The following is a 15,902-nucleotide window of genomic DNA, read 5'->3' on the forward strand; positions in this document are numbered from 1 at the left end:
AAAGAGAGTAGAACGGTAGTAGCTGCCAGGGCCCAGAGGATTGGGGGAAATGGGAGAGTGCTCAAAGTTCCAAACTTCCAGTTTCAAGATGAATAAGTTCTGAGGACCTAATGTAGAGCACGCGATTATTGTTAACACTACTGTATTATATACTTGAAAGTTGTTAAGGGAGTAGATCTTAAATATCCTCACCACAAAAAGGAAATGTTAATTATGTGAAGTGGTAGACTGTTGTAATCATCGCACATTTTATAAGTGTATCAAGTCAATATGTTGTACACCTTGAACTTATACAATGTTCTATATCAATTATATCTCAATAAAGCTAGAAAAAAAGTAAAACAATTTGTCTTAACAACAAAAAGCCTAAGGTTGGTACAGCATTATAGACAATACTAATAAAAGTAATAATAACAAATAGCATGTATTTATCACATGATATGTGCCTGGGACTATTTTATTTTATGTTTATTTATTTATTTTGAGAGAACATGAGCATGAGTCGGGGAGGGGCAGAGAGAGAGAGAATCCCAAGCAGACTACGTGCTGTCAGAGCAGAGCCTGACTCAGGGCTGGAACCATAAATTATGACATCATGACTTGAGCCAAAATCAAGAATTAGACACTTAACCGACCAAGCCACCCAAGCACTCTGCCAGGGACTATTTTAAACATTTTACTTATATATTTTTTCTTAGTTAATCCTTTTATCACTCCTCTAAGATGGTATTATTATTATTATCATCCCCATTTTACTGATGTGGAAACTGAGGCATAGAAAGTTTTAAGACCTTAACAGCAAAAGATAATGGAGTTGGGATTCAAACCTAGATCAATTCCTTACCTGCATTCACTGCTTCTATAGTAAATTGTTCACCTTAAGTGACCTATAAAAGTCTCCTCTTAATACGATTAGTCACAGTCAAATATCCTTTTTTAATGTTCAAAAATACCCCAATTATGACTATAGGACTCCATCCCTTCAAGTTGACTTGAATATTCCTTTGACACAGGCCCTTTAGTCTTTGAGTATTTCCCTTACTTTTTTGCTCAACAAAATGTCTCAGGTCATCTTGTATTTTCCCCCCTGCAGACTCCTAGATTTTTCAGGGACCCTTGAAGAATCACTATTTCTTATATTTCTACCCCCTAAAAAGTATAATAAAATGCTCCCAAAGTAACTAATACTAGCTAATACCTTTAATAGGGTATAATCATTTTCCAGTTCATTACTTAAGGTCCTGGTTGGATATTTATTATCAAGAATAAATGTTTAAGGTAATAGAATTTGTCCTCATTAAAGTCATGATTCCCTAAGGAGTAAAAAAAAAATGATGGATGAGTAAAGCCAGGACTTTGGGATTTGATCCTCATAGTGGAGAGCCAACCTTAGTTCCAAACTCCATAGGTAATCAAAGCACAGAGTCTTTCTTAATCTGACAAAGACTCTTTCCCCAAAGACATATTAATGAAATTTAACTTATTAAGTTGCTAATTGTTCTATGCTGTCATTACTGTTAAATCAAGACATATTAATCACATCATCATTCCTAAATCCTACAAGGACTTTGCTCTAATTCTATTCTGTGCCCAATATTTGGTTACCTTAAAAACAAGTCAGGTCACATGAGTCAGAAATTTCCCCTTTGGCCCCAAAGGAAATAAAGTTTATATAAATCCCAAGAAAATTTCCGAAAGACAAACTCTACCCTGATCCTTTAAAAAACATTACACTTGACACCTTAGAACCAAGTTCTACCTTTGCATTTACTTAGAAAGTTACATATATGTGAATAAACCAAATGACTATAAAGCACATGCAGGAAGTAAATGAACCTTGGAATCAGATCAAATGTATGTTTGAATCCCAGCTCTAAACTTTATGAACTCTGTGACCCTAGGTGAATTACTAAATCTCTCTGTGTCTCAGTCTCCTCATTTGTTAAGTGGGTTATTGTACGGGTTGGAAATGATAATTCATTCCTGCACATAGGAGAAAGCCTGGAGAGTCCCAATAAGGGTTAGCCACTGCTACTATTGGCTTTCTTATTTTCTGTCTAATGACTGTAATTATCAATGCCACCTGTATAAATCAGATTAGGCCAATGACTCTTCATCTGAAAGCTCGCTGGCTTAAACAGATGAAAGGTATTTCTCACTCAAGCAAAGACCACTGTACGTCCTGGTATCTGTCCAGGGCAGGTGCCCCCATGTGGGACCTCAACAATTCAGGCTGCTTTCTTCCCCTGCTTCCAGCAGCCTGGTGCCTGCCCTGACCCCAAACTTCCACCCCCAGACCCGACTGGCAGTACAGCATCCCAGCCTCATACCAGTATTGGATGGGAAAGCCTGTGCTTAAGTAAGAAATCAGGTCTCACTGGAGACATTCAAGCAAAGAATGAACAGCTGCGTTTCCAGAACAGAAAGGAAACTCATGGATCAGATACGGTGGCTAAAAAATGTATCAAAAGAATACAGCTGCACAGGGGAACCTTGGTGGCTCATTGGCTAAGCAACCAACTCTTGTTTTCGGCTCAGGTCATGATCTCATGGTTTGTGGGTTTGAGCCCCGTGTCAGGCTCTGTGCTGACAGCTAGTTCAGAGCCTGGAGGCTGCTTCAGATTCTGTGTCTCCCTTTCTCTCTGACCCTCCCTTGCTCATGCTGTCTCTATCTCTCTCTCAAAAATAAATAAAACATTAAAACTAAAAAAAAGTAAAATAAATGGAAATGTCACTGAATAGTTATATCTATATTATATGGTACCAGAGTATTCTAACTAGGCTCTGGATAAGTTGAAATATTTGATCAATGTGTTGATCAGTCAGGATCATCCTCCAGGTATTCCTCTCCATTCATATCTGCCTTAAGTTGCTGGTAAACACATAAAATAATTACTTGCCAAAAAACAAACGAGCAATTCAGGCTGCTTTAACCTTGCAGTTCTGTCTCTTCAACATGCAGTCTCCTCCATGACTGCTAAGTCAGGGGAAGAGAATGGAAGAGATATGTTGGCTTTTCCACTGTCACACATCACATTTTCTTGACCAGAACCATCACAGGGCTCTGGGTAGATCTAAGCAGGCTGGAAATTGTAGTCCCAGAGTCCCATGAAGGAAAGGAGACCTGGTTTGCACTACTAACTTTTCTCTAGCTAAGTATTGAAGTTACTAATACAAAGTAAAATAAATACATGGGATATCTTAAGTCCTGACTTCATGCTTTTTAAAAAAGTTTACTTATTTATTGAGAGAGAGAGAGAGAGAGCAAGCGAGGGAGGGCCAGAGAGAGCGGGAGAGAGAGAATCCCAAACAGGCTCTACACAGTCAGTGCAGGGAGCCCAATGTGGAGCTCAAACTCATGAACTGAAAGATCATGACCTGAGCCAAAGTCAAGAGTTAGTCACTTAACCGAGGGAGCTACACAGGCATCCCCTAACTTCATGCTTAATCAATATCTTATGTAGGTTACTTTCATACAGAAAATAAAGACAAAATAAAAGCTTATTAATTGCAATGTTAATGAAGCTGGCAATAAATCCTCACTTCTTTTAAAAGGAATGTCCCACAGGGATGCCTGGGTGGCTCAGTTGGTTGAGTGTCTGACTTTGGCTCAGGTTATGATCTCGGCTTGTGAGCCTGAGCTCCACATCGTGCTCTGTACTAGCAGTATGGAGCTGCTTGGGATTCTCTCTCCCTCCCTGTCTCTCTGCCCGTTTCCCACTCATGCTCTCTCTCTGTCTCAAAATTAAAACAAATTTTTTTAAATTAAAAACATCTAAGGAAAAATAAGATAGCAGAGTGAATACTAGAGAGGAAAACTCTCGAAGCAGGTCATTTTGTGAAGTAGTTATTGTCCGGTGGGGAGTGATGAAGTGAGGAAGGTCTGTTTTAGGGGCAAGGACAGTAGGAGCGGTGGGAAGAAAATTTGATGTTAAATTCTTGGAAATTGATCAGTTGTAAATATAAGGATATGAGAGCAGGATTTAAGAGCTCTAGCCTAGTACATGGCATCTCTAATTTTAGGGAACCAGCAAGATGAACTGTATAAGAATTTTGAACATTAACAGTTTTGAGTACCAGATCTACTATATAGTAAATGTTTTACCTTGAACAAGTTACTTAACTTCTGAGTACCTCTGAGGGTTAAATAAGCTTTTAAAAATAAAGAGCTTTGCACAATGCCTGGATCACAGCAAGAGGTTCCTAGTGTTATCTATCTCCATTGTTATTATTATTATCATCATCATTTTCATTATGATTGTCATCCATGTGGAGATGCCTAAAAGACTGTTGGAAATCAGCACTCATGAGAAAGATGAAGATTTGAGATAGAGATTTACAATAACATAGGCTGGAGAACTGAATTGAAATAAAAGAGGAGGAGATGGCCAAAAGATGAGTGTAGTTTTTAGAAACAAGCTGAGATCAGAACTTTCATTTAAGGAATGAGTGGAGGGGCACCTGGGTGGCTCATTCAGTTAAGCCACTGACCCTTCACTCGCCTCAGGTCATGATCTCACTGTTCCTGAGTTTGAGCCCAGCATCAGAGTCAGGGGAGCTGTTAGCAAGAAGCCTGTTTGCGATTCTCTCTCTCTCTCTTTCTCCCCTCATCTCTCTCTGTCATGGGTTTGAGTGCTGAGTCAGGCTTCGCACTGAGGGTGGAACCTGCTTGGGATTCTCCCATTCCCTTTCTCTCTGCCCATCTCCCCCACTCATGCTCTCTCTCTTTCTAAAATTAAAAAAAAAAAAAGTGGGAGGAGGGATGAGTAGAACAACAGGCATTAATGAGACTCTCAAGGAGACACAATGAACCATTCATCCCCTGGCTCATGATCACTACATGGCTGTACCAGATATGTCCAGGCACAGGGAGGCAAAATCTTTGGATACAGATTCTCTCCACACAATTAAGTATCCACAAAGCCTAAGCCCAATGTCTTTTTTCTTCCATAACAAGTGTTTAAAATTCAAAACTGTTCTTCATGAGGGGCACCTGGGTGGCTCAGTCAGTTGTGCATTCAACTCGATTTTAGCTCATGTCATGATCTCATGGTTCATGAGTTTGAGCCCACATCAGACCTTGTGCTGACAGCATGAAGCCTGCTTGGGGTTCTCTGTCTCCCTCTCTCTCTGCCTCTCTCTCTCTCTCTTTCTCAAAAATTAATAAACTGTTTAAAAAGTTCAGATGATTAAAGATGAAATACTGATTTAGGAAATATGACAATAAAGTAAAAATTCATCTGTCAGCACTCTACCAAATATATGCTTAAATATCTAAACCTTAGTTTTTCTAATTGCTCTATACCTATGTTTTCCCAAATATATTTCACAAAATCCTGGTTTCAAGAGACACTAATCAGCATTTGGTGGGAAAAAGATTTTATATCAAGCAAATTTGGAAAATGCTGCTTAGACAAAGTTTCACAGTTTTCTTACCCACACAGCTCAGCAGAGCCTTTACTATATTTATGAGCAATGTAAATCTCCATAAAGCACACAAAAAGCATGTAAGTTGTTTCTCCTTCTTACTTGGGTAGACAATGTTGATTTGTTTATAGAGTTTCTCAGTGTTTCTTAATGTTCCTTAGAACTGGGAAACACAGCACTACGTCTGGCTATCTCACCATCTTCTCTGGTCCTACTGAGGTCTGGGGCTGCAAGCACCACACAATGTAGAAGCTGAAGATGACAGAACACCAGCCTGGGAGTGCACATCAGCTACTGACAATCTATAGCCATAGTACTGTATAGTTTCTCATGCAGGCACTAAGTTTAATTATAATTTTTAATTTCGGAATTGCTGTTATACCTGAAAGTATCAATTGGGCTCTTTTACCAGTAAACAATGGGAATTGACCTTGTTATATTAAGCAAAAAAAAAAAAGTGTTATTGAAAATAGTCTGGGCATTGTGAAATCTCAGCATCGTGAAGGGAGAACTGAATACCACAGCCACCAGAAGGTCAGGAAGCAGAATCACCCTAAGTACCTGAGGAATAGTAATTCGGGGACAGCCATCAGGTGGCCCAGCTCCAGACCATCTTCTATCTGATATTTCTGAATTAAAGATTCAAGTCCCAGGAAAGTTATTGATTGGCTTAGCTTGAGTCAGGTGCCTAACACCTATCTACCCACCCTTGACCATGGTCATGGCTGAGGTCTCATGATCTACAGCCACATGATATAGAATGATATAGAGTGGACGTGGGGCAATTCCCCCAAAGCATGGATGCTGAACAGAAAAGTAGGAGATGTACCTGACATTCACTGAGCAGAAAAAAGGAGGCATGCTTTACTTTATCCCACTATTTCTATTCTGTCTACTCAGTTCTTTACAGTTCTTACTGAAGCATTCCAAAAGGCTAGGCTTTCTTCCCCAATCACCTTCAGCGGGCTTGAGAGCCTGTCTTTCAGAGAATTCAAAAAAGTCCTTTTGAGTTGAGCCCTTCTTCCAAGAAACCTGGCATTGTTGATTAATGACTCCCAAGGAAGAGTCATTTAGTCTAATTATCAACTAAGCTCATTCATTCTTACTTAACAGTCTCGGAAGACACAAGGACAGAAAACATAAGGCAACGTAAGAAGGAGGAGGGGGGAGAATTTAAAAGCAAATGTAACAAATCAATTCTTCTCAACCCCCAAATGACCCAAGTAAAGGAATTCAGTTAAGCATCTGCCCTTCTCCATCCTCGGGTCTATTGGCCGTAAGTTTTTCTTTTAGTAATTCTAAAATTCTTTTGATAATCATCAATTTCTGTGAAAACAGAGGGGAGTCTGTTGTATGATAATGTTTTTTGATCCCAGACTAAGATTGTGTCCCTGCCTCTGGGGAAATTCCTTCTACATGAAAAAAGTTTTCTTTAGGCCACTGTTTTTAAAATATTTGCCATCACAACACTTTATCTTGCTAAGCAAAAGGACAACGGTAAAGTTAGCATGTTGGTTGGTTTTTATTTTCATATTTGAGCTTTCTTAAAAAAAAAAAAACCCTTTCTCCAGCAAGTTCTCATTTGGGTTTAATTGTTTGCTTCTTGTCTTTGTTGTAGCAAAAGTCTCCATTTTACTGGAAAGAATAAAAGAAAAGCACAATTTCTAACCAACATCTAAAGCTACATTCATTTTTGTGAAATAAAGTCTTTTGGTCATTTGTATTCTGGGGTGATAGTAAGTTTCACATGATCTTTCTTTGTTTATGCATTTTATTATGAAGAAAACAGAAATTCAAGTAAGATATCATTTTGCTTGAGAAAGGACAAGATGGGAACCATGGCATTCAAAACAACTTATAAGCAATTCTTCCAAAGGAAACATTTCATTTAATATTCAAACTCTTTGGAAAACATCGAGTAGAAAAATCCTCTTGCATCAGAAAGCCACACTCCTGTGTTTCTCCTTTATTCTCACACTATGACCACACTCAATACAGCCTCCAGCTGTGCAGGTTTCCCACACTAAAAGAAATTCCACAACAGCAGCTGGGTGTCCCATGATTCAATTCAGTTCTGACACTAATCAGAGTTGGAGCAACCCCTCAGCTTTAAGGGAGGAGTCTCACAAAACCGTCCCCTACTTCCTATGCCAATCTCAAGTAGTAGGTCCCTATGTTACCTACAACTTCTGTCTGACTCAGTTTCAAAGCAGAGATTCCCATAAGCTCCTGCTGTGGATTCAATTATTTGTAGAACAGCTTACAGAACTCACTTGAGTTTACCAGTTTATTATATAACAAAGGATGCAGGTGAACAGCCCTGTGAAGAGGTACATGGGGTGAGGGCTGAACGGGTCCTGAGCACAGGGGCCTTTCAGTGTGGATTTGGAGTGCACCATTCTCCCAATTCATGGGTGTGTTCACCTACCTAGGAAGGTCCTCAAACCCCATACTATTGGGATGTATATAGAGGTTTAGTAGGTAGAACTGAATAAGCAGCTATTAACTCCATTGCCAGCCTCTCTCCCCTGTCTTGTGAATGGAAGGTGGGGCTGAAAATTGCAAGCTTCTAATCGTGTCTTGGTCTTTCTGGTGACCAGTCCCCACAAGGGACCACCAATAATCACCTCATTAGGACAAAAGATACTGCTCACACCAAGGAAATCCCAAAGGATTGAGGAGCTCTGTGTCAATAACTGGGGTCAAAGGCTAAGTGTTAAAAGAAGAAAAGATTCTCCTAGAACCCTAATTTACAAGGATTTTTGTGGCAGGAACTTGGGGCAGAGACCAATATCTATACATTGGTGTGATATATATAGATAGATAGATTGATTTTATATATATATATATTCACACATATCCCATGATAAATGATTATAAAGGATGATGGCAATGTTCTGTTATTTTGTTTTTCCCCTTTCTTCCCCCTGAAAGAAAGGGCTCGTGCACTTTTTAAAGAAGGGGTTTCTGTAGAGAGAGCATTTGCCTTCTCCACATCGACTCCTAAGGGGAGGGATTTGCTGTCTGCAAATCCACCCACCACCATTTACTCAAACACAAGAGGGAGAAGAGAAGAGAAAATAGACAAAAACACAAACCACCAACCCCCACACATCGCTGATAATGCCTCAGGCACAAGTGGGTCTGTTGAGTAGTATCTGATGGCAAGACTTGTTGGAGGCATTTATCTTTGAAACAAATTTGAAGAGATTTGTTTTTTAATCTACTTTAAAATTTGTACTGAGTAGTTCTTAAATAGCGAACTCTCAAAGTAAGAGAGGTTATTTACATTCAAGGAGACAAAATTGGTTAATTAGAACTAAAAAATTACAACTCTACCAGATATGCACTTTAATTTGGAGTGCTGTCTGGGGCATTGCTATTCTGAACAATTAAGGAATGAACACACATACCATAAGTCATCATCAGTGGGGGATTTCCTGTAAGTTATAGGTATAAAAATGTTCTCCTTTTTCACCTTCTGGCCATGCTAACAGCATAAAATATTAAAGAAAAAGTTTTTTCAGTATTAACAAACATCATGTGATTTGGGCAACGGTGAAATCCACAATAATTGGGGATAATAGTTGGATCTGCCAGTAGGGGGAGTTCAAGCCAAATTATCAAAGAGCTTCAAAAATGGGTCTTTATGGGAGAATTCTATGAGGAATAGGCTCACTAATTATTGCCTATAACAAAATGCTGAGTAAAGTCAAATGATTCATGGTAGGGCTTATAGTGATGTAATTTCATGGGCCCACGTGCCTTGAGAGAAACTTCAGTAGCCTGTGAGAGTGGCAGTTGGGTGTAGGACACAACCCAGATTCCATTTAATGTGTGTATCATAATTTATTAAGCCTCTCATTTGTACCTCCCACCCATTTTTTGTTTGGTTGGTTTTGTGTGTGTGTGATTTTGTTTGTTTGCTTGCTTGTTTTGCTAGCACATGTAATGCGGAGATGTCTGTGCAAAATAAGAATTTCAGGGGCACCAGGTTGGCTCAGTCAGTTAAGCATCTAGCTCTTATTTTAGCTCGGGTCATGATCTCATAGTCATGAGATGGAGCCCTGTGTCCGCTCAGCATGGAGCCTGCTTGGGACTCTCTCTCTCCCTTGGCACCTCCTCTACTCATGCTCACTCTCTCTGTCACACTCTCTCTCCCAAAATAAATAAATAAATATAAAAAAGAGAATTTCAGTAGACAAGTAGGTTACTCATTTCTCACACAAATCCTATGTTTTGGAAGAATTCCTTAGCATACCCTGCACATATTATAATAAATGATTAACCCTTATAAATCTGGATAAAGATTTCTTTTGTTACCCAATTGTGTCTGTCTCACTTTTAACTAATACTCATGCAGTAATTTACTCTAATTAATCATATATGGTCCCCTTTCCTTGAAGATACATTCAAACTTCAATCTCATTTAAACAAACAAACAAACAAAGTGAAGAGCCAAAAATTAAGTCCTCCATTAAGAGCAACCTCAGGCTGCACGTAGCCCCAGTTCCAGATCCGGGAAAAGCCTCAGATTGTTCAAGGCTAAAGCCATCCTCGGACCACCCTCAGATCAGCTAATCAAAAAAAACATTCCTATGGTCTGAGTCAAGGCTGGGAACTGCAAACAGTTATTTTATACAAACTAGCCAATTTCTCACCGCTTGCCTGAACCCCATGTGGGCTCTTTGAACTCACCTCATAATTGGTCATTTTCAAAGGATTCTCAAAAGTCATGATTGGGTCCCGCCAAAAGTAATGAACACCTCACAGACACTGAATGGTCAAAGCTGTTACCATGGGTACTATACAATTGTAATTGGTGCTTATGTGATGATGCTACACATACAACGTGTGCACTGTAACGCCCCCGTCCCTTACCCCATAAAAACCCTGCTCGCCATTGTTCGGGGCTTCACCTTGCTGCCACTACACCGGTAGGCAGGTGAGACCCTGCTCGAGCTTGTAATAAAGACCCTTTTGTACTTGCATCGGTGCCGGCTCCTTGGAGGTCTCTGGGACTCGCGATTCGGGCACAACAAAACCTTGCCCATTTCTCTCCAGAAGATTATAGATCCATCATTTTCAAGGCAGTTCTTCAAAACTCTCTACCAGCTTTCTCCCAATAAACAAGTCTTGATCTCTTAAAATAGTTTGTACAAGAGGCAAGATGAGAATTGTGCCAATGCTACTTTTGAAAACACTCTTTTGCTTAACTGAGAAAACAGTTAAGAAAAAAATTGAGCCTTCTCGAATTGTCGCCATGTTTATTCATCTGTCTTCAAGCCATAGAGAGAAGCCCTTCAGACACGATGGCTAGGAGCATCCAGCAGTCCTAGGTTCAAATCCCCTTTTAGAATGGACTAGGTGGGGGAGGCTGCATGGCTCAGCCGGTTAAGTGTCCAACTTCGGCTCAGGTCATGATCTCATGGTTGATGAGTTCAAGCCCACGTCGGGCTCTGTGCTGACAGTTCGGAGTCTGGAGCCTGCTTCAGATTCTGTGTCTCCCTCTCTCTCTCTGCCCCTCCCCTGCTCACGCTGGTTCTCTTTCTCTCTCAAAAATAAGTAAACATTAAAATAATAATAAAGAAGGTAGGTGACTTTAGAGAAGTTATCTTAACTTGCTGAGACTGTCTAAAAATGGAGTAATAGTACCTTCTTTCCAAAGTTGTTTGAGAGAAAGAGATAACATACACCCCTGGCACACAGCCAGTGCTTAATAAATAGTTGCTATTCTTAGTAAAATGGTGGCTAAATCTTGTGATCTTCAAAGATACAGATCCCCAACTCCCTCTAAGGAAGGGGAGTCTAGGCTGACATTTTTCTATCACAAACCGTAGGTCTTCTCTATGAAGAGTTAGGTCACCAGGAAGGTCAGAATTAACCGTTGCACCACTTTTCCTTGAGCACACAGAGGGCTAACTTTAGCAATGTCATCCTGCTAGACACCTGAACAACTATTTTCTAAATGCAATAAAAGCAAGTATAGTAGAATGTAAATATTCTGTAAGCTTCCAAGCTCCAGAAGCTTAAAGGAACGACTCAGCTGACAGGAGTCAGAAGTGAGAAGCGTTACTAAGTTTCCTGCCTCATCAGTGGAGTCAAGAGATAATGTTTATATGTGATGGATCAAAAACAGATGTTCAAGTGCATGCTTTGTACTACTAAGGCAACCAGTAGAGGAATTAAAAATACTTATGTAACACAAGTGGGAGGTAGAAGGGTAATGGAAGAGGGAGTTGTGTAAGTGAACAAAATCTCTAACATGTTTAGAAATTATACTATTTATAGTTTTTAAACACTGTTGTTAAACCCTGGGAGGAAAAAAACCCAAAACAAAACAAACAGCTAATGGTGTTTATCTATGGGGACTGGACCTGGAGGTAGGACATGAGGAAGAGTTTCACTCATCATTTAAATTTTTGGCAATGTTTGATTTTTATGTTTAATTTGTGCATACTTTACCTATATAATAAATATCTATTTAAAAGAAGAAAATGAATATTGTGTGGTTCTATGCTCTAAGAGGGTCCCCAACGATCCCCACTTCCCAGCAATCATACCCTTGTGTATTCCCCTACCAGATTGTACCAAGGTTGTCTGCGAAACTAATAACATATAACAGAAGTGATGGTATGTCACTTCGAAGTTGAATGAGAGACTACGGTGCTCTCTATTTCCTGACAGGCCTTTTTCGCAAGATCACTGACTCTGTGAGAAGCCATGTCAAGAGCCCTATGGAGAGGGCCCTGTGGTGAAGAAATGAAGTCTCTGAGAACAGCAACTTAGCTGGGAGCAGACTTCCCAGATCCAGTCCACTTTTTATATATGACAGCTCCAGCCAGCAACTTGACTGCACACAGTTCTAGCCCAAGATTGTTCTCAGGCTGAAAATGCATGAAGCTGCCCAAAACCTGAGAGGAGCTCGAAGCCAAGGCTCTGGCTGGAAACCGGTGAAGGCAATAAGGTTTGGAACACTATACAGCACGCAGTCCGTACAACCCACATCCAAATATTGCCAAATCCTCTCTGTTTCACAAACATAGATAATTTCCCATCTCCTTTCTTTTCTACCATTTCACAGCCACTGACTTAATCTGGGCTCTCATTGCCACCTGCTGCTAGGGTTTTTCTAAGGACAGACACCTAAATGGAATAACTCCCAATATTACTTCTCATTCTTCAAACCACCTCAATCACAGGCCAGGCAGAGTCCTGAGTCAGAAAATAAGATTGCTCTGCCTCCCAGAGTCAGGCTGGGCTGGTCACCGAGGGGCCTCGGCAAGGAGGGTGATTCCTGCTGGACCAGCCTGTCAGACACCTGCACAGAGTTCCAGCCTGGACTCAAGAGACGTTTTCCACATCCTCTGTAGCAACTGGGTGCAGCTCTTGCCTACTCGAGCGTCAGGAAAGGAGGCTTTGGTGAATTCAAGTAAATTGGAGAATATCTTTCAATCCCATTCACGGTGACTTTCAAAAGCATTTTAACACTTCCAAAAAAAATAATCTTCCGTAACTTCACAGTTCATTGGCTATCTGTATGTTGTACCTTGCCTAGGGAAATTCATCCCTTTACATACATTATGAATTAAAATATTAGGCAGCATACTATGATGTAACTTTTTAAAAAGTTGATGATGGATTATTTTTTTAAAAATCTTCCTCTGCAGATTTCTTGACTTGATTCCCACTTATATTACAGACATATTCATTGATTCAGAGTAAACTAGATTCTGATTTCAAAATAATTGTTCTATGCGTACTACAAATCCAGCAGACCTTAATCACCTGTGATTAATCGTATTGTAAGCTCAAATCTGTTAACTAGTTTTAATTAGCTTCATCATAAATGGAACAGCCGATTGTTACAGGATGTCTTGTTACATTGATGGAGAACACCTGGAATGGATAATTAGTTCCTCCAACAACAAATTAACTGGGACTATGAGCTGTCATTAATAATTACCTCACCCCCTTCCAGGAAGAAGCCTGAGATTAAGATCATAACATAAAAAAAAAAAAAAGATCATAACATAAAGTCAAAATAAAGTCAAGTTGATTCTTCACAATAGTGAAATAATAGGAGCTACTTTTTGTGTGTCCTATTGCAACTCCTATTCTAAAGGGGTGTGTCTCTGGCATGAGAATGTGTGTGTAAACACATACAAACATCCAATCATGTAGATCCGTACACACACACACACACACACACACACACGACGTACAAATGCATATGTAAGCACACACTCTATATTATTTACCTCAGTCATTTTCTTTGTAGAAACCAAACTCGGGAGGTGGGGCACCTGGGTGGCTCAGTCAGTTGAGCATCCAGCTTCAGCTCAGGTCATGATCTCACAGTCCATGGGTTCGAGCCCCGCGTCAGACTCTGTGCTGGCAGCTCAGAGCCTGGAGCCTGCTTTGGGTTCTGTGAATGTGTGTCTCTCTCCATATCCCCCCAGCCCTGTTCCACTTGTACTCTGTGTCTCTCTCTCAAAAATAGATAAACATTTAAAAAAAAGAAGAAGAAGAAACCAAACTAGAACAGAAAACAGAAGTTTATTTGCACATTTTATAAACAGTTACTCAGAGACAGCCTACACCACCAAACAGAAATTTTTCCCATAACTTTGTGAAGAACAGAATTTTTTCCTTTCTGAGAATGAGCTTTCTTGGAGACACAGACTTCCTTTCTGGGTAAATTTTGGCCACTAAAAATCTATAGAGGGGAGGCTTATACTATAATGTTAGGTGGAAAATGCAGGGTACAGAAATGGGAGCAACAGCACAAGTTGAAACATGTTGACAATTTTTGAAAAGAAATGTGCCAAAATGATAACAGTGTTTGTTTCTGAGTGAGTTTTTCCTCTTTGGGCATTCACAAATTCCAAATCCTTGTATAAAAATCTTATACTAGGGACACCTGGGTGGCTTAGTCAGTGGAGTGTCCAACTTTGGCTCGGGTCATGATCTTGCAGTTAGTGAGTTCAAGCCTCACCTCGGACTTGCTGCTGTCAGCGTGTCAGCACAGAGCCTGCTTGGATCCTCTGCCCCCTCTCTCTCTGCCCCTCCCCCACTCGCACTCTCTCAAAAGTAAATAGACATTTTTAAAAATCTTACACTGGGGCACCTGGTTGCTCACGTGGTTGAGCATCCGACTTTGGCTCAGGTCATGATCTCAGTTAGGGAGTTCCAGCCCCACATCAGGCTAACTTCTGTCAGTGCAGAACCCACTTCTTATCTTCTGACACCCTCTGCCCCTTCCCTACTTGTGCTCTCTCAAAAAAATAAAACAAAAATTTTAAAGCTTATACTGGGGCTCCTGGATGGCTCAGTTGGTTAAGTATCTGACTTTGGCTCAGGTAGTCATCTGGCAGTTCTTGGGTTCAAGCCCCACGTGGGGCTCTGTGCTGACAGCTCAGAGCCTGGAGCCTGCTTTGTATTCTGTGTCTCCCTCTCTCTCTGACCCTCCCCTGCTTGCTCTCTGTCTCTCCCTCTCTCTCAAAAATAAATAAACATTAAAAATGTTTCCAAATAAATAAATAAATAATTCTTATACTAATTTTACAGCTGGAAAAACTCAACTTTTAAAAATCCATGGAAATCCTGACTAGAGATATTCACTAAAAAGCCACATTGACTGGGCAGCAAATACCAAGGTTATTGCAAGGAACTATTTTCTACCTCAGGATGGAAAACTGAAAACTGAATTTGTTTTGCAAAATTTTGGTTTGGAAAACTTCAGCTGTGGAATCTGAAACCCTATGTGAAAGATAAGCAGAAAGAACAAGTGGGCTTTGAGCTACTGCAAAAGGTACTTTTTAGCAATGATGATGCTATTTCAAATCAATGAAACTCTTTAGAGTTTTTAAGAAGCTTTCATAACATAAGGTCCTATAATAAGCCTGGGTTTAGGACCCAAAAAACTCCAGTGTGAGTCTGGTCTCCATCTGTGGGAAATTACAATGCATTTACAGGCACTTAGTAAATTGCAAAATGCTCTTAAAAAAATGTCATTGTAAGGGATATGTAATATAGGCAGAGAAATGCTTTTATTTTATTTTACAAATGAGAGAAGCAGAGGAACATAGAAGCTACTGTGATTATAGCATTAATTTCAGTAGAAAAAAACTTGATACCAACTTAAAAATCCATCATCAAGAGAATAAGTTATGAAAATGAAAAACAGAAACCAACTTGACAATAAACTACTTGTAAATATAAATAAATAAATAAATAAATAAATAAATAAATAAATAAAATTATCAGTGCTGTTTAAAAAAAAAAGAAAATGAAAAACAAATCAGGGCAACACAAATCAGCAAGTGTAAACCTTGTAGACATAATTTTGAAGCAAGAAAACACAGTTACAAGGGCATCTGGCTGGCTCAGTGGGTGGAGCATGTGACCCTTGATCTCGGGGTCATGAGTTCAAGCCCCATGCTGGGAGTGGAGCCTACTTTAGGAAAAAAAAA

The sequence above is a fragment of the Crocuta crocuta genome, unplaced genomic scaffold, assembly GCF_008692635.1.
Source record: "Crocuta crocuta isolate KB4526 unplaced genomic scaffold, BGI_CrCroc_1.0 scaffold167, whole genome shotgun sequence".
Classification (NCBI taxonomy): Eukaryota; Metazoa; Chordata; class Mammalia; order Carnivora; family Hyaenidae; genus Crocuta; species Crocuta crocuta.